This window comes from Athene noctua, unplaced genomic scaffold (genome assembly GCF_965140245.1).
Source record: "Athene noctua unplaced genomic scaffold, bAthNoc1.hap1.1 HAP1_HAP1_scaffold_600, whole genome shotgun sequence".
NCBI classification, from domain to species: Eukaryota; Metazoa; Chordata; class Aves; order Strigiformes; family Strigidae; genus Athene; species Athene noctua.
Window position 1 is genome coordinate 1 of NW_027438046.1, and position 21,641 is coordinate 21,641.

Sequence of the window (21,641 nt, forward strand, 5' to 3'; positions counted from 1 at the left end):
GGGAGCGCGACCTCCTCTCACGTGCGCACTCCGCAAACCGCTGTGCTCCTTCCTTCCCGGGCAGCCCCAAGCTGCTCGTCACTTTCCCCTGCCCTTCAGGCTGGCTGGCAGGGCTGCCTGTTCAGGCTTCCTAACTCGCTTCCAGCCCCAGGAAGCCACAGGAACCTCAACAATACAAGAAGCAGGGCTTTGCTCATCTTAGCAGCCTTACCTGAGACAGCCAAGGAGCACTCCCTTCGCCAGCTCCGCTGGCAGACACTGCCCGAGAGGAACTCTGCGCAGAGGGTTTCTGACAAGCGCTCCCTGCTGACATGTTTCATCACAACATTTCCTTTGGGGGGGGGGGGAAAAGAAGGATCATGAGTATTGAAGATGGCTTGGCATCAGTTTACATCAACCAACGTTTGCTTCTTAATAGGTGTCGTGACTGCAAGTCCACTGCGCTTGCAAATACCTCACAGCAAGGAATCCACTTTCTGGCCAGAAGCAGAGCTTGCAGCCAGAAAAAAAGAAGGGCTCTGACCAAAGTGAAATTCCTTATGGTGGCTGGTTATGAAGAATTGCCAAAGGTCTTTGTAGAGCTGTCTAGTAACCCTTGAAAAATATTTCCTACAGATGTTCCTGACCAGGTGCCCAAGACTGCTGAAGAGATCGAAGAGGAAAGGGCAATAAAGGAAATATGCTATAAATCTGGTAAATACAAACTTAGTCACTCTTGCCTAAACAGCAGTTCTGACAAGAGAGTGAACTTTGTTGGGTTTTTTTTTCCCTCCTGGGCTGTGTCTAGGAGAGTATTACAGGATTCAGCCCCCTCGTGAACACCCCTCAACAACAACCGTGTCTTCCCCTCGGGAAAAAGAGCTGTCCCCCGTGGAAGCTACCCTCCCGGACTTGCAGAAAGGCAAGTACTTTTCATCTTCTTGCACAATGGTTACCACTTTTTAAATTACTGTTACAGGGAGAAACTATCACAGAGTTTGCCCCTCCTCCCCACTTTTTAGATTTCGTGTCGATAAAAGACAGGAATTTCCACACACCCCCCAACCCGCCCCCCCCCATCTCTCTCTCTTTCTCTCCTGTCACTGTATCGAGTGTAGGTGGAAAAGGTAGAAATGGGCTATTAATCCTATGTGTACTTTCCCGAGATACAAGGATCGAGATTTGTGTGGCCTAGTTTTAGCCGTCCTAAGGTAGGAACGTAGTTTCCATTCCCCATCAGGCCGTGCAGGCACTCTTACGGGGCTCTTTATTGCATCGTCAGACAGTGCCAAAGAAAGGGCAGACCAGTCCCTTTCCCAGAGGTGCTCTGTGCTCTCTGCTCGCTGGCTTGGGTCTCTAGATGACGAAATGCAGCCACACATCAAGCTTTTCTCCAACTCAACTCAGATTAAATAAATCCCCCCTTCAAGTGCCTTCTAACAGAGAGTAAGAAACCAGTTCCATTTTGGTTGGAATGCTAGGCTTTACCCAACAGAAGGCAGGACAAAGAAATACCAACTCAGAAATATTTACCTCCTCTAGTTTGTTTCTCCTTCATTCCTGAGCAAGTGGCGTGACTGGAAAAAAAACAAAATTCTGTGTTAGATCTTTTACGGGATAAGCAAGAGTATAATTCCATTAGAGGAGAGAGCATTATGTTCAGACTATAAAAACACACCGGACTCACCAGTACATCAGTCATCAGAAACTGCTGCACAGAAATATCACCTGCTACTTTCAACTGGAGGGAGGGGGGGGGGGGGGGGAGGCTGGGAAATCACATTACCGTCAATTTCAGGGACAAAATCTTCTAATTTTATATTTCTAATGAGATGCAGTCAGAGGAAAGGAGAGAGGTGCTTCCCCCAGAGCATTTCTTCAAGTGAGTTCTCTTGAGGTTTTAGGTACAAGGATGACACACGCACCTTTTAATAGGCCACATCTTCCCTCGGGTAGGATCCGTAAATAGCATTCCTGAAAAGCGAGAAGCCAAAGAACCAACAGGTGGCTGAGGCCGGTGCCTTCCTTTGGAGCTGTGGTCTTCTTTAACCTGGGCATGATGGTGTTTCATCAGAGAGCACGGCAGTCACACACCAGGTGCTCGAGTTACACTCGGCGGGATCCGAAGAACTAACCAAAGACCAAGAAGCAGACAAAATGAGAGCTTCAAGGCAATTGCACTAAACTAATCACAAGCTCCCAGAGGTGGGAGCCAGTGCTAAAGGAGATTACCTCCATTTTCAAAGGCTCTGCCGTCTGTGCTGGCAATATTCACAATTGCTACTGCGTTTCCTGAAGGCTCTCCTTCTCTTTTGGCGTTACTCAGCGTGGTGGGAATTGTATTGCCATCACCCGGAAAGGCAAGAGAAAGAAGGGTTTAGCTGCTTGTGGGTAAGCACAGGGAACGGCACTGCCATTCTCACTGCTGAGCATCAGGGGGTAAATAAAATAACTGAATGCATTTGGACTGGGCTACCCAGAAAGAACAAGTTTTTCATCTTGTTTTCCAGCCAGGATGTCAGCTCTTGAAGAACAGTGCAACAGTTCTGTTTGCTTTTTCCCTTTGAGGAATTCATACTTCAAACCCCAGAGCAAAACCAAGTTACCAGCAAAGGGGTCAAAGGGAGGGCGATCAAACTGATTCTTCTCATCTTTATGTCTGTACAGAACCGAGAAGAAAGTCTTCTTTCGACTCTGCAGGACCACCAATTTCGGCGTACATCGTCTCCTGTGCCTTCCCTGCCAAGCCAGCGCCAAAGTTCACGGAAGTTACAGGTGGGCTCCTGCTTACATTGATCTCTTAAAATGCCTCAAACGTGCCTGTCTGGATTGTGCTGCTTTCCATCGGTCCCTGCAGCTGAAAACTCACTTATTTACGCCTGAATATGGGCAGGGGTCAATCTGATCCAGCATCATTTTCACCAACAGACTGATTGCCTCAGGATCCACAGACAGAAACGTGAAGCTTTAGAAAGCTTTACAACTGGTCAGACACAATAGTCACCAACACTAATTTAGCACCTTCCGAGCAGAAAGCAGTCCTCTGCCCCACAAACGGCGACAGATGCAGGAAATGGGCCACGGGGCACAAATATACTGATCCCCACTTTTTACAGCCTCTTTGATCTCTTCAGCAAACTCCTGCTATCAATTTAAAGGTAGCATACATTTTTGCAAATTAACGCAACACCCGAGTATTAATAAGATTCATTTTTAAGCCCGTTTGACAGAACAGGGGTAGTCCTTAGGCAGCGTACTCGGGTGCAAAACCAACCGCCCGGCACAAAACCACAAAGCTGCCTTGTGCCTGGTGCTTTCTTCACAAGCAGGGATAAAACAGGAGGCCGGCTTAGGCACTCCTTTCCTCTAAAAGCAACTGATGCCTTGGGGCAGACTTTCAACACAGGAACATCCCCTTTGTTCGAGTCAAGGATGTCCCCCACGGCGGGATCGCCTCACTGCGAAGGTCCCGTGAGCCCCCTGGGAACGCCACCAGTTTACAGATGATCTTTAAACGACCACAGAGGGAGTCTGGATTGAATACTAGCTGCTATTTCAGAGGTGGTGTGGGATCCACCCCATGCACTCCCTCCTTGGTCCTTCAGCTAACCTCACACTGAATTCACCTCTCAGGCTCAGAGAGCCTTTCCTGCCATTGCAGCTGTCATTAAGAAACAATGTCTATGTGTTTTCTACAGACAGATCCACATCAGGAGCCTCTACCTCAACCCCTGGGAGCAAAAGAAATCCAGAGGGAAAAACGAGCTCTCCCTTGAAAACCACCCTTCAGGTAACTGCTTGATACAATTCCCTCTTTCCAGTGAAAGCACCAGGCCCCTGCCCGCCTCTGTTTCAGACACCCCCCAGGCGGCCCCGCTGTCAGTGCTGCCCCGAGCTGACCCAGGGCACTTCCACACGCAGCATTAGGCCATTCTGACTCCGGTCGGAGATGCAAATCCTGCTGAGGCACCACAGGGATGCAAAGCACCTCAACCCACCTTCGGGAATCCCTCACCAGCCTTGCCACCATTTCTGCTTGCTTTGTGCAACCACCACCTGCTGCTCAAGCAGCTGCTTGGGAAGGTTTTAGAGGAAAAAGACTTGAATGGAACCTTTGGAAACGAGGGTCAATTAGATTAGGATGACATTTTTTTTTTCCCCCCTTGCTTTTACAAGCGTTCAAAGTGTACTTCTGAAAAGGTTTCCGAGAGAGAGAGCATGTTGTTTCCTTCTAGGAAATGACGCACACATAACGTTCTGTCTCTCTCTTTTGACCGCAGAGCCACCAAGACGTCCAGGTCCATAGGAAAGGAGACCGCCAGCCTCCACGCGGGAAAGCCAAGAAGCGAGGGCTGCAGTTTACAAGAACAGGAGAATCGGCAACCGGAAAACCCAAAGAAGATTATCTTACCAAGTCCGAAAAATCATGTCTACCCTAGAACGTTCAAAACTTCCCAACAGCCTTCAGTAAATGGACTACATTTAAATCAGTCAGGAAAATCGGAGAGAGGAAATTATTTTTACAGACTCTGTTTTAATAACGCAGAATTCCTTGTATGAATAAATATGTTGGCTTCACTTAGCAGTTTCAGAGAGCTTTTCATGTAAGCAGCAATAACGATGCATTCTAGAAAGTAGCTGGTTTGGTGCCAAAGCCAGATTTCTAGACGCTTTAGCTGTCTGCCAGACGTCTGGGGGCTCAGTCTGAGCTTCCTCCTGAGATTCTGACCTTTGAGCAGGGCAGCAGAACCGTGTTACGAACCAAACGAGCTTCACAACCAAACTCCCCGAATGAGCTGAAAGAGGTTTGACACACATTTTGAACTAAAGGAGCAAAGATGGGGGAAAGACCAAGATCAGAGCGAGAGGAAGGCTGAGAAGAAGGCTACTTTAATGTTGCCTTCTGAAGAAACCAACCTCACACCCAGCTGTCACCTAGATGTGATGTCTAGCTTTGTCGCAGGCCTTTCCCCTTTTGGCGTTTACCGGACCTTTGGTCGTTCTTAGAACATCCTCACTTTGGGAGGAGAGCCCTTCAGACTCCTTTCTGTAGCTCTGGGATCCAGCACTTATCCGGGTGGCACTTGTCACTGGGAACGTCCAAGTCTTTTTCTTCCTTGGAGCTTTCTCCTCACTGTGACTGTTTAGAACATGGGGATGGATCAGATCCCTTCCAGGGTGCCTTCGAGCTGAAATGATTCTATCCTTCTCCCAGAAATACAGCTCTCATACAGCTCTCTACCCTACTTTACAGAGAGTATCTGGCAGAAACCGCAGGTGGTCATGATGTCCTTTTTCTTCTCTTTAGAAATCTAATGGGGACGGTTCAGTCTGAGGAGGAGAAGGCTGAGGGCAGACCTCAGCACTCTCTACAACTCCCTGAAAGGACAGTGGAGAGAGCCTGGTGCTGGTCTCTTCTCACAGGTCATTAGCGACAGAACAAGAGGGAATGGCTTTCAACTGCAACAGGGAGGTTTACACTGGACATTCGGAGAAAAGGGTTCCCAGAAAGAGAGCTCAGACAGGGGAATAGGCTGCCCAGGGAAGGGCTGGAGTCACCATCCCTGGAGGTGTTGAAGGGTCGTTTGGATGAGACCTCGGGGGCTATGGTGCAGGGGAGAACTTTGCACCATAGTGGGGCTGAGGGTTGGACTCGATGATCCCAAGGGGTTTTTTCAACCTGAACGGTTCTGGGATCCTGTGAAATTTAGAGAGGCTATAGGGATTGTAAACAGGCGTGCAGTTAGGTCTCGCTTTCCTTAACTGAGAGAAGAATAGAAACGTCTATAGAGTATCTGCTTTAGCCGAGAGTTAGAACATGTCAAAAAAACAGAGAGAAACACCTTTTTGAAAGCAAGGACACTAAGCGTCTCAAAAATGTTTCCTCCCCTCGAACTAGACACCGCCCTTTCCACCTGTGGGACCCGACGCCTTGCGGCAACACCTTCTATGTCGTCTGCCTGAGGCAATTTACAATCTGACCCAGAGGGATGCTGTGCCCAGTTAGATAAGGCCCGGCCTAGCCCTTATCTAAGAGTGCAGCAACAAGTTCTCAGGTGAACATCCCTTCTGTCTCACAGTGGAAATGAGGAATCGAGATGGCTTCTTTGGGAAAATCCTCTAAGAGCTCAAAGGACCAAAACGGGGTGACTTTTCCACCGACGGGAGGTGCAGGGGGTGCTGGGCCAGAGTCGCAGGCCCATTCGCTGCCGCACAACTTGGGGCTCCTCCCAGCATCTGAATGGCTGTAGCACGAGCTACACTGTCCTCCTTGCCTTTTAAATGGCATCTCAGAAAACCAGCATCCGAAAAGACGCTTTATACAAGCCCAGTGCCTTTCCAAACCGGGATCATGGAGAACTAGCACCTCCTGAGGCAATTGCACCCACCACCCTCCCCCGAAAAGCCACCCCAACAAGCCAAAGCCCGAAGGAAATCATTTTCTAGCGTCTTAGCGTGCCGACATGCCCAGCACAGGATCGGCCTGCGCGAGAGGCCCAGCTCAAGGGAAAGACACCCACCGTGGCGTCTGCAGAGTTGTTTCTCCCGCAGATTCTCGCTCCTCTCTCCGGCTGCTGCTGCCCAGCAGTTTTCCCCCCTTCTCAAATATCTTATCCCAGAAGCGCTCCCACCGGCGCTGATGGGCGCAGCCCTGGCCGGCAGCGGGTCCATCTTGGAGCTGCCTGGCATTGCCTCTGCCGGACGCGGGGGAAGCTTCAGGCCCCTTCTCACAGAAGCCGCCCCTGTAGCCCCTCCGCTACCAAAACCGTGTCCCGCAAACACCACACGCAGTTAATTCTTCCTGACCGTACCTTCTCCTGTGCCTCCTTCAGGCACAGCTGACCAGCTACAAAGAGCCCCTGTGTGGAAAGCTCTCGGCAGGGTTAACACATCCTGCCCGTGGATGCTGCTGCCCACTGACAGTTCATCGTTCGTGGCCGTCACCTGCTTTCCCAAATTCTCCTCCTATGCTATGAACCACTAGGCTCTGTCTTGAATTCTGCCTTTGATCTCCCTCCCTTCTCTTGGGCTCCATCTCTAGCGTATTACTCTTTCACCTCTCTTTGGAGGCTGTGGAGCCTTTCCCTTTCTGCCCTTGCTTTGACTTCTTACTCCTAAGTTCCCAGGTTTCGCCCTAACAGTGCTCTCAAGCGTTCATCTCCCAGTCACTGATGGCAGGCAGTGGGGTAAATGGGACCCCACGTCCTGAGGAGAACAGGATGCCTCACCGTGTTCCAACGCTAAAACTCCATTTCCCCCCCCCCCCCTCGCTACTTTTTGTGCAGGGGCAGCCTAGCCCCTGAACGGGACCACAGGTCTTCATTAGGGACACAGGTGCACGCTCTTCTTTCTGCTTTAGCCCTGCCAGTGGACATCGCAGAAGCAAGAAGCAGCTCTGCACCCCAGCAGGGGAAGCAGCTAACAGCTAACCGCGCACTGACAGGGAACAGCAACTTTCTCAATCCAAAGAGGGAGGGAGAGTACGAGAAACACGGGGTAAAAGGATTTGGGTTAAAGAAAGAGTCAGAGAAGACCGTTTGCCTCGGTGGTATCAAAGATTTGTTTCCAAGACACTGTGAGTTCCTACAGCAAGAAGTGGGGCACTATTTAAGCCCCGCCAAATGGGTTTCTTCCCTTTGACGGTAAAGAAGCACCAGAACGGGAGACCCTCTGACAGGCTCCGGTTTTCCCGACTTTATTGGGGAGCAAGGGAGAAAAAGGAAGGGGTTCCAGCTGGACAGGTTACAGAGCGCCATGCTGTTGACGGCACGCGCTGGAGGTGCCCTTGGCAACCGCTGGAGGGTAACATTCTAAAGCCCCTAGCAACTGCCTTCGCTGGTTCCACAAGCCTGCAGAAGGTACCACCTCCTCCCTTCAAGCCCCTTTCACTGCTGGCTGGAGTTTCTGTTTCAAGAAAGAAGCAGACATCAGCTTCCAGAGGTGCAGTTTTTGAGAGGAGCTACTGCTTTCACAGGATAAGATCGCCTGCCGTTAGGAGCACAGACCAGAAGCAGCCTCAGCGGGGAAAATGGGCACACTTGGGAATGACCCCTACTTCCGCTTTCATCCCCCCTACGCACAGGTAAATGCTGTAGATTTTACAGGGCCTTGTAACCTGGATTCTCTGGACAGACCGTGCTGAAAGGGAGCCTTACTGTCTCCAGTCTGAAGTTGCTATGACCCCTCTCTCTGGGTCATGGCAGCACCTGTCCATCAAACTGCTGATTTTTGCAAGTGCAAAGAGCTAACATCATCTAAACTACAGACAATTTCTCCTGTGAGCTGGGTTCAGATACTCAAGGAAGACGTAAAAGTTAAAAATCGTGCATAGAGATCACCCAGCGCTTTCTTAGCGAATTGACATGACGCTGATTCTGAGAAAAACTGGCATGTTGAGAGGTTCTGCTCACAGCAACTGCCTGGATCCCCGTAAAGTCACTTACTTCAGAGAAAGACCTTCCAAACGGGTCCGTCCGCCAAAGAAATACTATTCTATTGCACCGAGTAAAAACCCAAGGGTGGGTGTAGGGCTCTTGGTTATTGCGTCCGCTTCGGCCTCGGGGATTGAGGCGTTCACGCCTGGGAGATGGGCTTTGGCCCCAGACCCCAGCCTGTCTCAGGGCATGGCCCGCTTGTGCTGCCTACAGTCCAAAAGCGGCGGGTTGGGGAGATGCTGCTCCTAGACCCAGCTGTTCATGCCTGCACCCAAGTGAAACTTACCTTCAAGTACACAAGGATCTTCAAGCGGGACTTTGCTTTCCTTCAAAAAACCACACAGAAACTCATTCAGAATTTACCCTCAACCTGGCATTTTCAGCTCTCAGCTGGGATGAAGCTCAGCACACCACCTACTAAACCATTTAGGCCATTTTTATTGTGCCATTTACAACACCTGAAAACTCCTTTCTCCTGCAGCAAAAGTACCACAACATCTCCTGTTTCTGGGAAAAACAACCCCGAGGCTGCCTGAGGATCAGCTGTGCCTTCCATCACAGCAAACCCCGATACATCAACGGACTTTTTTTGCCACCTACTAACAGTGAGTAGAAAGATCTTACCAACCATTTGTTCGCTCGACTAAGGACATACGCAAAAATGTCCTTCCAGTGCTGCCAGAACCTAGAGTAAGGTCAAGAAATGCACCCTGGCAAATCAGTCAGCTAAGATCTGCTATCGCAGCAAGGACAAGGCAAGGCACAACCTCTCTGTGTAAAGAGGCCTTCAGTGTCAGAAGGACTGCAGAACTGTACCTGCTGCTCTCAACCCTCATCTGACATTCTAGTTCCCTCCTAACAAAACAAACAAACACCACGTTCTCTTCTGCAGATGCCCCACTGCAACAGGCTGCCCACCATCCAGGCCCTCATCAGCAACCCCACAGAAACCAACACAAGACTCGACTGCCAATTCACCCGCCGCTCATCATAAACCTCGAGGATGATGAGGACGACGAAGACGACGAGGAAGAGGAGGAGAACTGTAAACAAGTTTTTTTCTTTCTTTTACAAGGAAGTAGAAGGGGGGGGCGGGGGGGGGTGGGTGTGTTTGACACCTCAGAGCTCATTTATTCGAATAACGGTGACAATTGTAGAAAAGAGCTGTTGACAGGTTTTTGAAAGAGTTTCCAGCTAATCCCCAAGTTACTGGAACCGGCAGTCACCAGGTGGGAGCGAGGCAACATTCCCTAACTCCTGGGCAATGCCTGGCTGTATAGTTCAACAGCGGGATAATTCCTCTTTTTCCCATTAAATAGAGCTGAAGTCACAGGTTTGTTCACCAAAGACAGTGCTCTGACTTCCACTTAAATAATCCCTTCAACTGCTTTCCTCAACTCTGTAGGCAGTCTCATGTTATTGCAGAAAGTTATCCTTAAATCCAGCAAAGAGAATCCATACAACACTCTCCGCAGAAGCTGAATGTCTGTGTCTGTGTTTTTATACGTACAGAGAGAGATTCAGGTTTTCGTTTTTTAAAATGTAGTTCAACTGTTGGATGTATCTCCCTCGGAGATGCCAGATTCACAGGGAAGGAACGAATTGCACGTTCCCGGAGAGCGGGAGCGCGACCTCCTCTCACGTGCGCACTCCGCAAACCGCTGTGCTCCTTCCTTCCCGGGCAGCCCCAAGCTGCTCGTCACTTTCCCCTGCCCTTCAGGCTGGCTGGCAGGGCTGCCTGTTCAGGCTTCCTAACTCGCTTCCAGCCCCAGGAAGCCACAGGAACCTCAACAATACAAGAAGCAGGGCTTTGCTCATCTTAGCAGCCTTACCTGAGACAGCCAAGGAGCACTCCCTTCGCCAGCTCCGCTGGCAGACACTGCCCGAGAGGAACTCTGCGCAGAGGGTTTCTGACAAGCGCTCCCTGCTGACATGTTTCATCACAACATTTCCTTTGGGGGGGGGGGGAAAAGAAGGATCATGAGTATTGAAGATGGCTTGGCATCAGTTTACATCAACCAACGTTTGCTTCTTAATAGGTGTCGTGACTGCAAGTCCACTGCGCTTGCAAATACCTCACAGCAAGGAATCCACTTTCTGGCCAGAAGCAGAGCTTGCAGCCAGAAAAAAAGAAGGGCTCTGACCAAAGTGAAATTCCTTATGGTGGCTGGTTATGAAGAATTGCCAAAGGTCTTTGTAGAGCTGTCTAGTAACCCTTGAAAAATATTTCCTACAGATGTTCCTGACCAGGTGCCCAAGACTGCTGAAGAGATCGAAGAGGAAAGGGCAATAAAGGAAATATGCTATAAATCTGGTAAATACAAACTTAGTCACTCTTGCCTAAACAGCAGTTCTGACAAGAGAGTGAACTTTGTTGGGTTTTTTTTTCCCTCCTGGGCTGTGTCTAGGAGAGTATTACAGGATTCAGCCCCCTCGTGAACACCCCTCAACAACAACCGTGTCTTCCCCTCGGGAAAAAGAGCTGTCCCCCGTGGAAGCTACCCTCCCGGACTTGCAGAAAGGCAAGTACTTTTCATCTTCTTGCACAATGGTTACCACTTTTTAAATTACTGTTACAGGGAGAAACTATCACAGAGTTTGCCCCTCCTCCCCACTTTTTAGATTTCGTGTCGATAAAAGACAGGAATTTCCACACACCCCCCAACCCGCCCCCCCCCATCTCTCTCTCTTTCTCTCCTGTCACTGTATCGAGTGTAGGTGGAAAAGGTAGAAATGGGCTATTAATCCTATGTGTACTTTCCCGAGATACAAGGATCGAGATTTGTGTGGCCTAGTTTTAGCCGTCCTAAGGTAGGAACGTAGTTTCCATTCCCCATCAGGCCGTGCAGGCACTCTTACGGGGCTCTTTATTGCATCGTCAGACAGTGCCAAAGAAAGGGCAGACCAGTCCCTTTCCCAGAGGTGCTCTGTGCTCTCTGCTCGCTGGCTTGGGTCTCTAGATGACGAAATGCAGCCACACATCAAGCTTTTCTCCAACTCAACTCAGATTAAATAAATCCCCCCTTCAAGTGCCTTCTAACAGAGAGTAAGAAACCAGTTCCATTTTGGTTGGAATGCTAGGCTTTACCCAACAGAAGGCAGGACAAAGAAATACCAACTCAGAAATATTTACCTCCTCTAGTTTGTTTCTCCTTCATTCCTGAGCAAGTGGCGTGACTGGAAAAAAACCAAAATTCTGTGTTAGATCTTTTACGGGATAAGCAAGAGTATAATTCCATTAGAGGAGAGAGCATTATGTTCAGACTATAAAAACACACCGGACTCACCAGTACATCAGTCATCAGAAACTGCTGCACAGAAATATCACCTGCTACTTTCAACTGGAGGGAGGGGGGGGGGGGGGGGAGGCTGGGAAATCACATTACCGTCAATTTCAGGGACAAAATCTTCTAATTTTATATTTCTAATGAGATGCAGTCAGAGGAAAGGAGAGAGGTGCTTCCCCCAGAGCATTTCTTCAAGTGAGTTCTCTTGAGGTTTTAGGTACAAGGATGACACACGCACCTTTTAATAGGCCACATCTTCCCTCGGGTAGGATCCGTAAATAGCATTCCTGAAAAGCGAGAAGCCAAAGAACCAACAGGTGGCTGAGGCCGGTGCCTTCCTTTGGAGCTGTGGTCTTCTTTAACCTGGGCATGATGGTGTTTCATCAGAGAGCACGGCAGTCACACACCAGGTGCTCGAGTTACACTCGGCGGGATCCGAAGAACTAACCAAAGACCAAGAAGCAGACAAAATGAGAGCTTCAAGGCAATTGCACTAAACTAATCACAAGCTCCCAGAGGTGGGAGCCAGTGCTAAAGGAGATTACCTCCATTTTCAAAGGCTCTGCCGTCTGTGCTGGCAATATTCACAATTGCTACTGCGTTTCCTGAAGGCTCTCCTTCTCTTTTGGCGTTACTCAGCGTGGTGGGAATTGTATTGCCATCACCCGGAAAGGCAAGAGAAAGAAGGGTTTAGCTGCTTGTGGGTAAGCACAGGGAACGGCACTGCCATTCTCACTGCTGAGCATCAGGGGGTAAATAAAATAACTGAATGCATTTGGACTGGGCTACCCAGAAAGAACAAGTTTTTCATCTTGTTTTCCAGCCAGGATGTCAGCTCTTGAAGAACAGTGCAACAGTTCTGTTTGCTTTTTCCCTTTGAGGAATTCATACTTCAAACCCCAGAGCAAAACCAAGTTACCAGCAAAGGGGTCAAAGGGAGGGCGATCAAACTGATTCTTCTCATCTTTATGTCTGTACAGAACCGAGAAGAAAGTCTTCTTTCGACTCTGCAGGACCACCAATTTCGGCGTACATCGTCTCCTGTGCCTTCCCTGCCAAGCCAGCGCCAAAGTTCACGGAAGTTACAGGTGGGCTCCTGCTTACATTGATCTCTTAAAATGCCTCAAACGTGCCTGTCTGGATTGTGCTGCTTTCCATCGGTCCCTGCAGCTGAAAACTCACTTATTTACGCCTGAATATGGGCAGGGGTCAATCTGATCCAGCATCATTTTCACCAACAGACTGATTGCCTCAGGATCCACAGACAGAAACGTGAAGCTTTAGAAAGCTTTACAACTGGTCAGACACAATAGTCACCAACACTAATTTAGCACCTTCCGAGCAGAAAGCAGTCCTCTGCCCCACAAACGGCGACAGATGCAGGAAATGGGCCACGGGGCACAAATATACTGATCCCCACTTTTTACAGCCTCTTTGATCTCTTCAGCAAACTCCTGCTATCAATTTAAAGGTAGCATACATTTTTGCAAATTAACGCAACACCCGAGTATTAATAAGATTCATTTTTAAGCCCGTTTGACAGAACAGGGGTAGTCCTTAGGCAGCGTACTCGGGTGCAAAACCAACCGCCCGGCACAAAACCACAAAGCTGCCTTGTGCCTGGTGCTTTCTTCACAAGCAGGGATAAAACAGGAGGCCGGCTTAGGCACTCCTTTCCTCTAAAAGCAACTGATGCCTTGGGGCAGACTTTCAACACAGGAACATCCCCTTTGTTCGAGTCAAGGATGTCCCCCACGGCGGGATCGCCTCACTGCGAAGGTCCCGTGAGCCCCCTGGGAACGCCACCAGTTTACAGATGATCTTTAAACGACCACAGAGGGAGTCTGGATTGAATACTAGCTGCTATTTCAGAGGTGGTGTGGGATCCACCCCATGCACTCCCTCCTTGGTCCTTCAGCTAACCTCACACTGAATTCACCTCTCAGGCTCAGAGAGCCTTTCCTGCCATTGCAGCTGTCATTAAGAAACAATGTCTATGTGTTTTCTACAGACAGATCCACATCAGGAGCCTCTACCTCAACCCCTGGGAGCAAAAGAAATCCAGAGGGAAAAACGAGCTCTCCCTTGAAAACCACCCTTCAGGTAACTGCTTGATACAATTCCCTCTTTCCAGTGAAAGCACCAGGCCCCTGCCCGCCTCTGTTTCAGACACCCCCCAGGCGGCCCCGCTGTCAGTGCTGCCCCGAGCTGACCCAGGGCACTTCCACACGCAGCATTAGGCCATTCTGACTCCGGTCGGAGATGCAAATCCTGCTGAGGCACCACAGGGATGCAAAGCACCTCAACCCACCTTCGGGAATCCCTCACCAGCCTTGCCACCATTTCTGCTTGCTTTGTGCAACCACCACCTGCTGCTCAAGCAGCTGCTTGGGAAGGTTTTAGAGGAAAAAGACTTGAATGGAACCTTTGGAAACGAGGGTCAATTAGATTAGGATGACATTTTTTTTTTCCCCCCTTGCTTTTACAAGCGTTCAAAGTGTACTTCTGAAAAGGTTTCCGAGAGAGAGAGCATGTTGTTTCCTTCTAGGAAATGACGCACACATAACGTTCTGTCTCTCTCTTTTGACCGCAGAGCCACCAAGACGTCCAGGTCCATAGGAAAGGAGACCGCCAGCCTCCACGCGGGAAAGCCAAGAAGCGAGGGCTGCAGTTTACAAGAACAGGAGAATCGGCAACCGGAAAACCCAAAGAAGATTATCTTACCAAGTCCGAAAAATCATGTCTACCCTAGAACGTTCAAAACTTCCCAACAGCCTTCAGTAAATGGACTACATTTAAATCAGTCAGGAAAATCGGAGAGAGGAAATTATTTTTACAGACTCTGTTTTAATAACGCAGAATTCCTTGTATGAATAAATATGTTGGCTTCACTTAGCAGTTTCAGAGAGCTTTTCATGTAAGCAGCAATAACGATGCATTCTAGAAAGTAGCTGGTTTGGTGCCAAAGCCAGATTTCTAGACGCTTTAGCTGTCTGCCAGACGTCTGGGGGCTCAGTCTGAGCTTCCTCCTGAGATTCTGACCTTTGAGCAGGGCAGCAGAACCGTGTTACGAACCAAACGAGCTTCACAACCAAACTCCCCGAATGAGCTGAAAGAGGTTTGACACACATTTTGAACTAAAGGAGCAAAGATGGGGGAAAGACCAAGATCAGAGCGAGAGGAAGGCTGAGAAGAAGGCTACTTTAATGTTGCCTTCTGAAGAAACCAACCTCACACCCAGCTGTCACCTAGATGTGATGTCTAGCTTTGTCGCAGGCCTTTCCCCTTTTGGCGTTTACCGGACCTTTGGTCGTTCTTAGAACATCCTCACTTTGGGAGGAGAGCCCTTCAGACTCCTTTCTGTAGCTCTGGGATCCAGCACTTATCCGGGTGGCACTTGTCACTGGGAACGTCCAAGTCTTTTTCTTCCTTGGAGCTTTCTCCTCACTGTGACTGTTTAGAACATGGGGATGGATCAGATCCCTTCCAGGGTGCCTTCGAGCTGAAATGATTCTATCCTTCTCCCAGAAATACAGCTCTCATACAGCTCTCTACCCTACTTTACAGAGAGTATCTGGCAGAAACCGCAGGTGGTCATGATGTCCTTTTTCTTCTCTTTAGAAATCTAATGGGGACGGTTCAGTCTGAGGAGGAGAAGGCTGAGGGCAGACCTCAGCACTCTCTACAACTCCCTGAAAGGACAGTGGAGAGAGCCTGGTGCTGGTCTCTTCTCACAGGTCATTAGCGACAGAACAAGAGGGAATGGCTTTCAACTGCAACAGGGAGGTTTACACTGGACATTCGGAGAAAAGGGTTCCCAGAAAGAGAGCTCAGACAGGGGAATAGGCTGCCCAGGGAAGGGCTGGAGTCACCATCCCTGGAGGTGTTGAAGGGTCGTTTGGATGAGACCTCGGGGGCTATGGTGCAGGGGAGAACTTTGCACCATAGTGGGGCTGAGGGTTGGACTCGATGATCCCAAGGGGTTTTTTCAACCTGAACGGTTCTGGGATCCTGTGAAATTTAGAGAGGCTATAGGGATTGTAAACAGGCGTGCAGTTAGGTCTCGCTTTCCTTAACTGAGAGAAGAATAGAAACGTCTATAGAGTATCTGCTTTAGCCGAGAGTTAGAACATGTCAAAAAAACAGAGAGAAACACCTTTTTGAAAGCAAGGACACTAAGCGTCTCAAAAATGTTTCCTCCCCTCGAACTAGACACCGCCCTTTCCACCTGTGGGACCCGACGCCTTGCGGCAACACCTTCTATGTCGTCTGCCTGAGGCAATTTACAATCTGACCCAGAGGGATGCTGTGCCCAGTTAGATAAGGCCCGGCCTAGCCCTTATCTAAGAGTGCAGCAACAAGTTCTCAGGTGAACATCCCTTCTGTCTCACAGTGGAAATGAGGAATCGAGATGGCTTCTTTGGGAAAATCCTCTAAGAGCTCAAAGGACCAAAACGGGGTGACTTTTCCACCGACGGGAGGTGCAGGGGGTGCTGGGCCAGAGTCGCAGGCCCATTCGCTGCCGCACAACTTGGGGCTCCTCCCAGCATCTGAATGGCTGTAGCACGAGCTACACTGTCCTCCTTGCCTTTTAAATGGCATCTCAGAAAACCAGCATCCGAAAAGACGCTTTATACAAGCCCAGTGCCTTTCCAAACCGGGATCATGGAGAACTAGCACCTCCTGAGGCAATTGCACCCACCACCCTCCCCCGAAAAGCCACCCCAACAAGCCAAAGCCCGAAGGAAATCATTTTCTAGCGTCTTAGCGTGCCGACATGCCCAGCACAGGATCGGCCTGCGCGAGAGGCCCAGCTCAAGGGAAAGACACCCACCGTGGCGTCTGCAGAGTTGTTTCTCCCGCAGATTCTCGCTCCTCTCTCCGGCTGCTGCTGCCCAGCAGTTTTCCCCCCTTCTCAAATATCTTATCCCAGAAGCGCTCCCACCGGCGCTGATGGGCGCAGCCCTGGCCGGCAGCGGGTCCATCTTGGAGCTGCCTGGCATTGCCTCTGCCGGACGCGGGGGAAGCTTCAGGCCCCTTCTCACAGAAGCCGCCCCTGTAGCCCCTCCGCTACCAAAACCGTGTCCCGCAAACACCACACGCAGTTAATTCTTCCTGACCGTACCTTCTCCTGTGCCTCCTTCAGGCACAGCTGACCAGCTACAAAGAGCCCCTGTGTGGAAAGCTCTCGGCAGGGTTAACACATCCTGCCCGTGGATGCTGCTGCCCACTGACAGTTCATCGTTCGTGGCCGTCACCTGCTTTCCCAAATTCTCCTCCTATGCTATGAACCACTAGGCTCTGTCTTGAATTCTGCCTTTGATCTCCCTCCCTTCTCTTGGGCTCCATCTCTAGCGTATTACTCTTTCACCTCTCTTTGGAGGCTGTGGAGCCTTTCCCTTTCTGCCCTTGCTTTGACTTCTTACTCCTAAGTTCCCAGGTTTCGCCCTAACAGTGCTCTCAAGCGTTCATCTCCCAGTCACTGATGGCAGGCAGTGGGGTAAATGGGACCCCACGTCCTGAGGAGAACAGGATGCCTCACCGTGTTCCAACGCTAAAACTCCATTTCCCCCCCCCCCCCTCGCTACTTTTTGTGCAGGGGCAGCCTAGCCCCTGAACGGGACCACAGGTCTTCATTAGGGACACAGGTGCACGCTCTTCTTTCTGCTTTAGCCCTGCCAGTGGACATCGCAGAAGCAAGAAGCAGCTCTGCACCCCAGCAGGGGAAGCAGCTAACAGCTAACCGCGCACTGACAGGGAACAGCAACTTTCTCAATCCAAAGAGGGAGGGAGAGTACGAGAAACACGGGGTAAAAGGATTTGGGTTAAAGAAAGAGTCAGAGAAGACCGTTTGCCTCGGTGGTATCAAAGATTTGTTTCCAAGACACTGTGAGTTCCTACAGCAAGAAGTGGGGCACTATTTAAGCCCCGCCAAATGGGTTTCTTCCCTTTGACGGTAAAGAAGCACCAGAACGGGAGACCCTCTGACAGGCTCCGGTTTTCCCGACTTTATTGGGGAGCAAGGGAGAAAAAGGAAGGGGTTCCAGCTGGACAGGTTACAGAGCGCCATGCTGTTGACGGCACGCGCTGGAGGTGCCCTTGGCAACCGCTGGAGGGTAACATTCTAAAGCCCCTAGCAACTGCCTTCGCTGGTTCCACAAGCCTGCAGAAGGTACCACCTCCTCCCTTCAAGCCCCTTTCACTGCTGGCTGGAGTTTCTGTTTCAAGAAAGAAGCAGACATCAGCTTCCAGAGGTGCAGTTTTTGAGAGGAGCTACTGCTTTCACAGGATAAGATCGCCTGCCGTTAGGAGCACAGACCAGAAGCAGCCTCAGCGGGGAAAATGGGCACACTTGGGAATGACCCCTACTTCCGCTTTCATCCCCCCTACGCACAGGTAAATGCTGTAGATTTTACAGGGCCTTGTAACCTGGATTCTCTGGACAGACCGTGCTGAAAGGGAGCCTTACTGTCTCCAGTCTGAAGTTGCTATGACCCCTCTCTCTGGGTCATGGCAGCACCTGTCCATCAAACTGCTGATTTTTGCAAGTGCAAAGAGCTAACATCATCTAAACTACAGACAATTTCTCCTGTGAGCTGGGTTCAGATACTCAAGGAAGACGTAAAAGTTAAAAATCGTGCATAGAGATCACCCAGCGCTTTCTTAGCGAATTGACATGACGCTGATTCTGAGAAAAACTGGCATGTTGAGAGGTTCTGCTCACAGCAACTGCCTGGATCCCCGTAAAGTCACTTACTTCAGAGAAAGACCTTCCAAACGGGTCCGTCCGCCAAAGAAATACTATTCTATTGCACCGAGTAAAAACCCAAGGGTGGGTGTAGGGCTCTTGGTTATTGCGTCCGCTTCGGCCTCGGGGATTGAGGCGTTCACGCCTGGGAGATGGGCTTTGGCCCCAGACCCCAGCCTGTCTCAGGTCATGGCCCGCTTGTGCTGCCTACAGTCCAAAAGCGGCGGGTTGGGGAGATGCTGCTCCTAGACCCAGCTGTTCATGCCTGCACCCAAGTGAAACTTACCTTCAAGTACACAAGGATCTTCAAGCGGGACTTTGCTTTCCTTCAAAAAACCACACAGAAACTCATTCAGAATTTACCCTCAACCTGGCATTTTCAGCTCTCAGCTGGGATGAAGCTCAGCACACCACCTACTAAACCATTTAGGCCATTTTTATTGTGCCATTTACAACACCTGAAAACTCCTTTCTCCTGCAGCAAAAGTACCACAACATCTCCTGTTTCTGGGAAAAACAACCCCGAGGCTGCCTGAGGATCAGCTGTGCCTTCCATCACAGCAAACCCCGATACATCAACGGACTTTTTTTGCCACCTACTAACAGTGAGTAGAAAGATCTTACCAACCATTTGTTCGCTCGACTAAGGACATACGCAAAAATGTCCTTCCAGTGCTGCCATAACCTAGAGTAAGGTCAAGAAATGCACCCTGGCAAATCAGTCAGCTAAGATCTGCTATCGCAGCAAGGACAAGGCAAGGCACAACCTCTCTGTGTAAAGAGGCCTTCAGTGTCAGAAGGACTGCAGAACTGTACCTGCTGCTCTCAACCCTCATCTGACATTCTAGTTCCCTCCTAACAAAACAAACAAACACCACGTTCTCTTCTGCAGATGCCCCACTGCAACAGGCTGCCCACCATCCAGGCCCTCATCAGCAACCCCACAGAAACCAACACAAGACTCGACTGCCAATTCACCCGCCGCTCATCATAAACCTCGAGGATGATGAGGACGACGAAGACGACGAGGAAGAGGAGGAGAACTGTAAACAAGTTTTTTTCTTTCTTTTACAAGGAAGTAGAAGGGGGGGGCGGGGGGGGGTGGGTGTGTTTGACACCTCAGAGCTCATTTATTCGAATAACGGTGACAATTGTAGAAAAGAGCTGTTGACAGGTTTTTGAAAGAGTTTCCAGCTAATCCCCAAGTTACTGGAACCGGCAGTCACCAGGTGGGAGCGAGGCAACATTCCCTAACTCCTGGGCAATGCCTGGCTGTATAGTTCAACAGCGGGATAATTCCTCTTTTTCCCATTAAATAGAGCTGAAGTCACAGGTTTGTTCACCAAAGACAGTGCTCTGACTTCCACTTAAATAATCCCTTCAACTGCTTTCCTCAACTCTGTAGGCAGTCTCATGTTATTGCAGAAAGTTATCCTTAAATCCAGCAAAGAGAATCCATACAACACTCTCCGCAGAAGCTGAATGTCTGTGTCTGTGTTTTTATACGTACAGAGAGAGATTCAGGTTTTCGTTTTTTAAAATGTAGTTCAACTGTTGGATGTATCTCCCTCGGAGATGCCAGATTCACAGGGAAGGAACGAATTGCACGTTCCCGGAGAGCGGGAGCGCGACCTCCTCTCACGTGCGCACTCCGCAAACCGCTGTGCTCCTTCCTTCCCGGGCAGCCCCAAGCTGCTCGTCACTTTCCCCTGCCCTTCAGGCTGGCTGGCAGGGCTGCCTGTTCAGGCTTCCTAACTCGCTTCCAGCCCCAGGAACCTCAACAATACAAGAAGCAGGGCTCTTCTCATCTTAGCAGCCTTACCTGAGACAGCCAAGGAGCACTCCCTTCGCCAGCTCCGCTGGCAGACACTGCCCGAGAGGAACTCTGCGCAGAGGGTTTCTGACAAGCGCTCCCTGCTGACATGTTTCATCACAACATTTCCTTTGGGGGGGGGGGGAAAAGAAGGATCATGAGTACTGAAGATGGCTTGGCATCAGTTTACATCAACCAACGTTTGCTTCTTAATAGGTGTCGTGACTGCAAGTCCACTGCGCTTGCAAATACCTCACAGCAAGGAATCCACTTTCTGGCCAGAAGCAGAGCTTGCAGCCAGAAAAAAAGAAGGGCTCTGACCAAAGTGAAATTCCTTATGGTGGCTGGTTATGAAGAATTGCCAAAGGTCTTTGTAGAGCTGTCTAGTAACCCTTGAAAAATATTTCCTACAGATGTTCCTGACCGGGTGCCCAAGACTGCTGAAGAGATCGAAGAGGAAAGGGCAATAAAGGAAATATGCTATAAATCTGGTAAATACAAACTTAGTCACTCTTGCCTAAACAGCAGTTCTGACAAGAGAGTGAACTTTGTTGGGTTTTTTTTTCCCTCCTGGGCTGTGTCTAGGAGAGTATTACAGGATTCAGCCCCCTCGTGAACACCCCTCAACAACAACCGTGTCTTCCCCTCGGGAAAAAGAGCTGTCCCCCGTGGAAGCTACCCTCCCGGACTTGCAGAAAGGCAAGTACTTTTCATCTTCTTGCACAATGGTTACCACTTTTTAAATTACTGTTACAGGGAGAAACTATCACAGAGTTTGCCCCTCCTCCCCACTTTTTAGATTTCGTGTCGATAAAAGACAGGAATTTCCACACACACCCCCCCGCCCCCCCCCATCTCTCTCTCTTTCTCTCCTGTCACTGTATCGAGTGTAGGTGGAAAAGGTAGAAATGGGCTATTAATCCTATGTGTACTTTCCCGAGATACAAGGATCGAGATTTGTGTGGCCTAGTTTTAGCCGTCCTAAGGTAGGAACGTAGTTTCCATTCCCCATCAGGCCGTGCAGGCACTCTTACGGGGCTCTTTATTGCATCGTCAGACAGTGCCAAAGAAAGGGCAGACCAGTCCCTTTCCCAGAGGTGCTCTGTGCTCTCTGCTCGCTGGCTTGGGTCTCTAGATGACGAAATGCAGCCACACATCAAGCTTTTCTCCAACTCAACTCAGATTAAATAAATCCCCCCTTCAAGTGCCTTCTAACAGAGAGTAAGAAACCAGTTCCATTTTGGTTGGAATGCTAGGCTTTACTCAACAGAAGGCAGGACAAAGAAATACCAACTCAGAAATATTTACCTCCTCTAGTTTGTTTCTCCTTCATTCCTGAGCAAGTGGCGTGACTGGAAAAAAAACAAAATTCTGTGTTA

At 49.8% G+C, this 21,641-nt stretch overlaps 2 long non-coding RNA genes across 2 annotated transcripts; both read right to left on the minus strand.

Moving 5' to 3' along the window:
* Positions 1-2,016: 2,016 nt before the first annotated feature.
* On the minus strand, positions 2,017-11,593 carry LOC141955775 (uncharacterized). The gene is made up of 3 exons (XR_012632744.1): positions 11,548-11,593; positions 10,247-10,366; positions 2,017-2,109 (listed from the first exon to the last, which is right to left on the minus strand). It is a non-coding gene; the product is annotated as an uncharacterized LOC141955775 (long non-coding RNA).
* Positions 11,594-12,051: 458 nt separating this feature from the next.
* On the minus strand, positions 12,052-21,616 carry LOC141955776 (uncharacterized). The gene is made up of 3 exons (XR_012632745.1): positions 21,571-21,616; positions 20,272-20,391; positions 12,052-12,144 (listed from the first exon to the last, which is right to left on the minus strand). It is a non-coding gene; the product is annotated as an uncharacterized LOC141955776 (long non-coding RNA).
* Between the last annotated feature and the right edge of the window lie 25 nt (positions 21,617-21,641).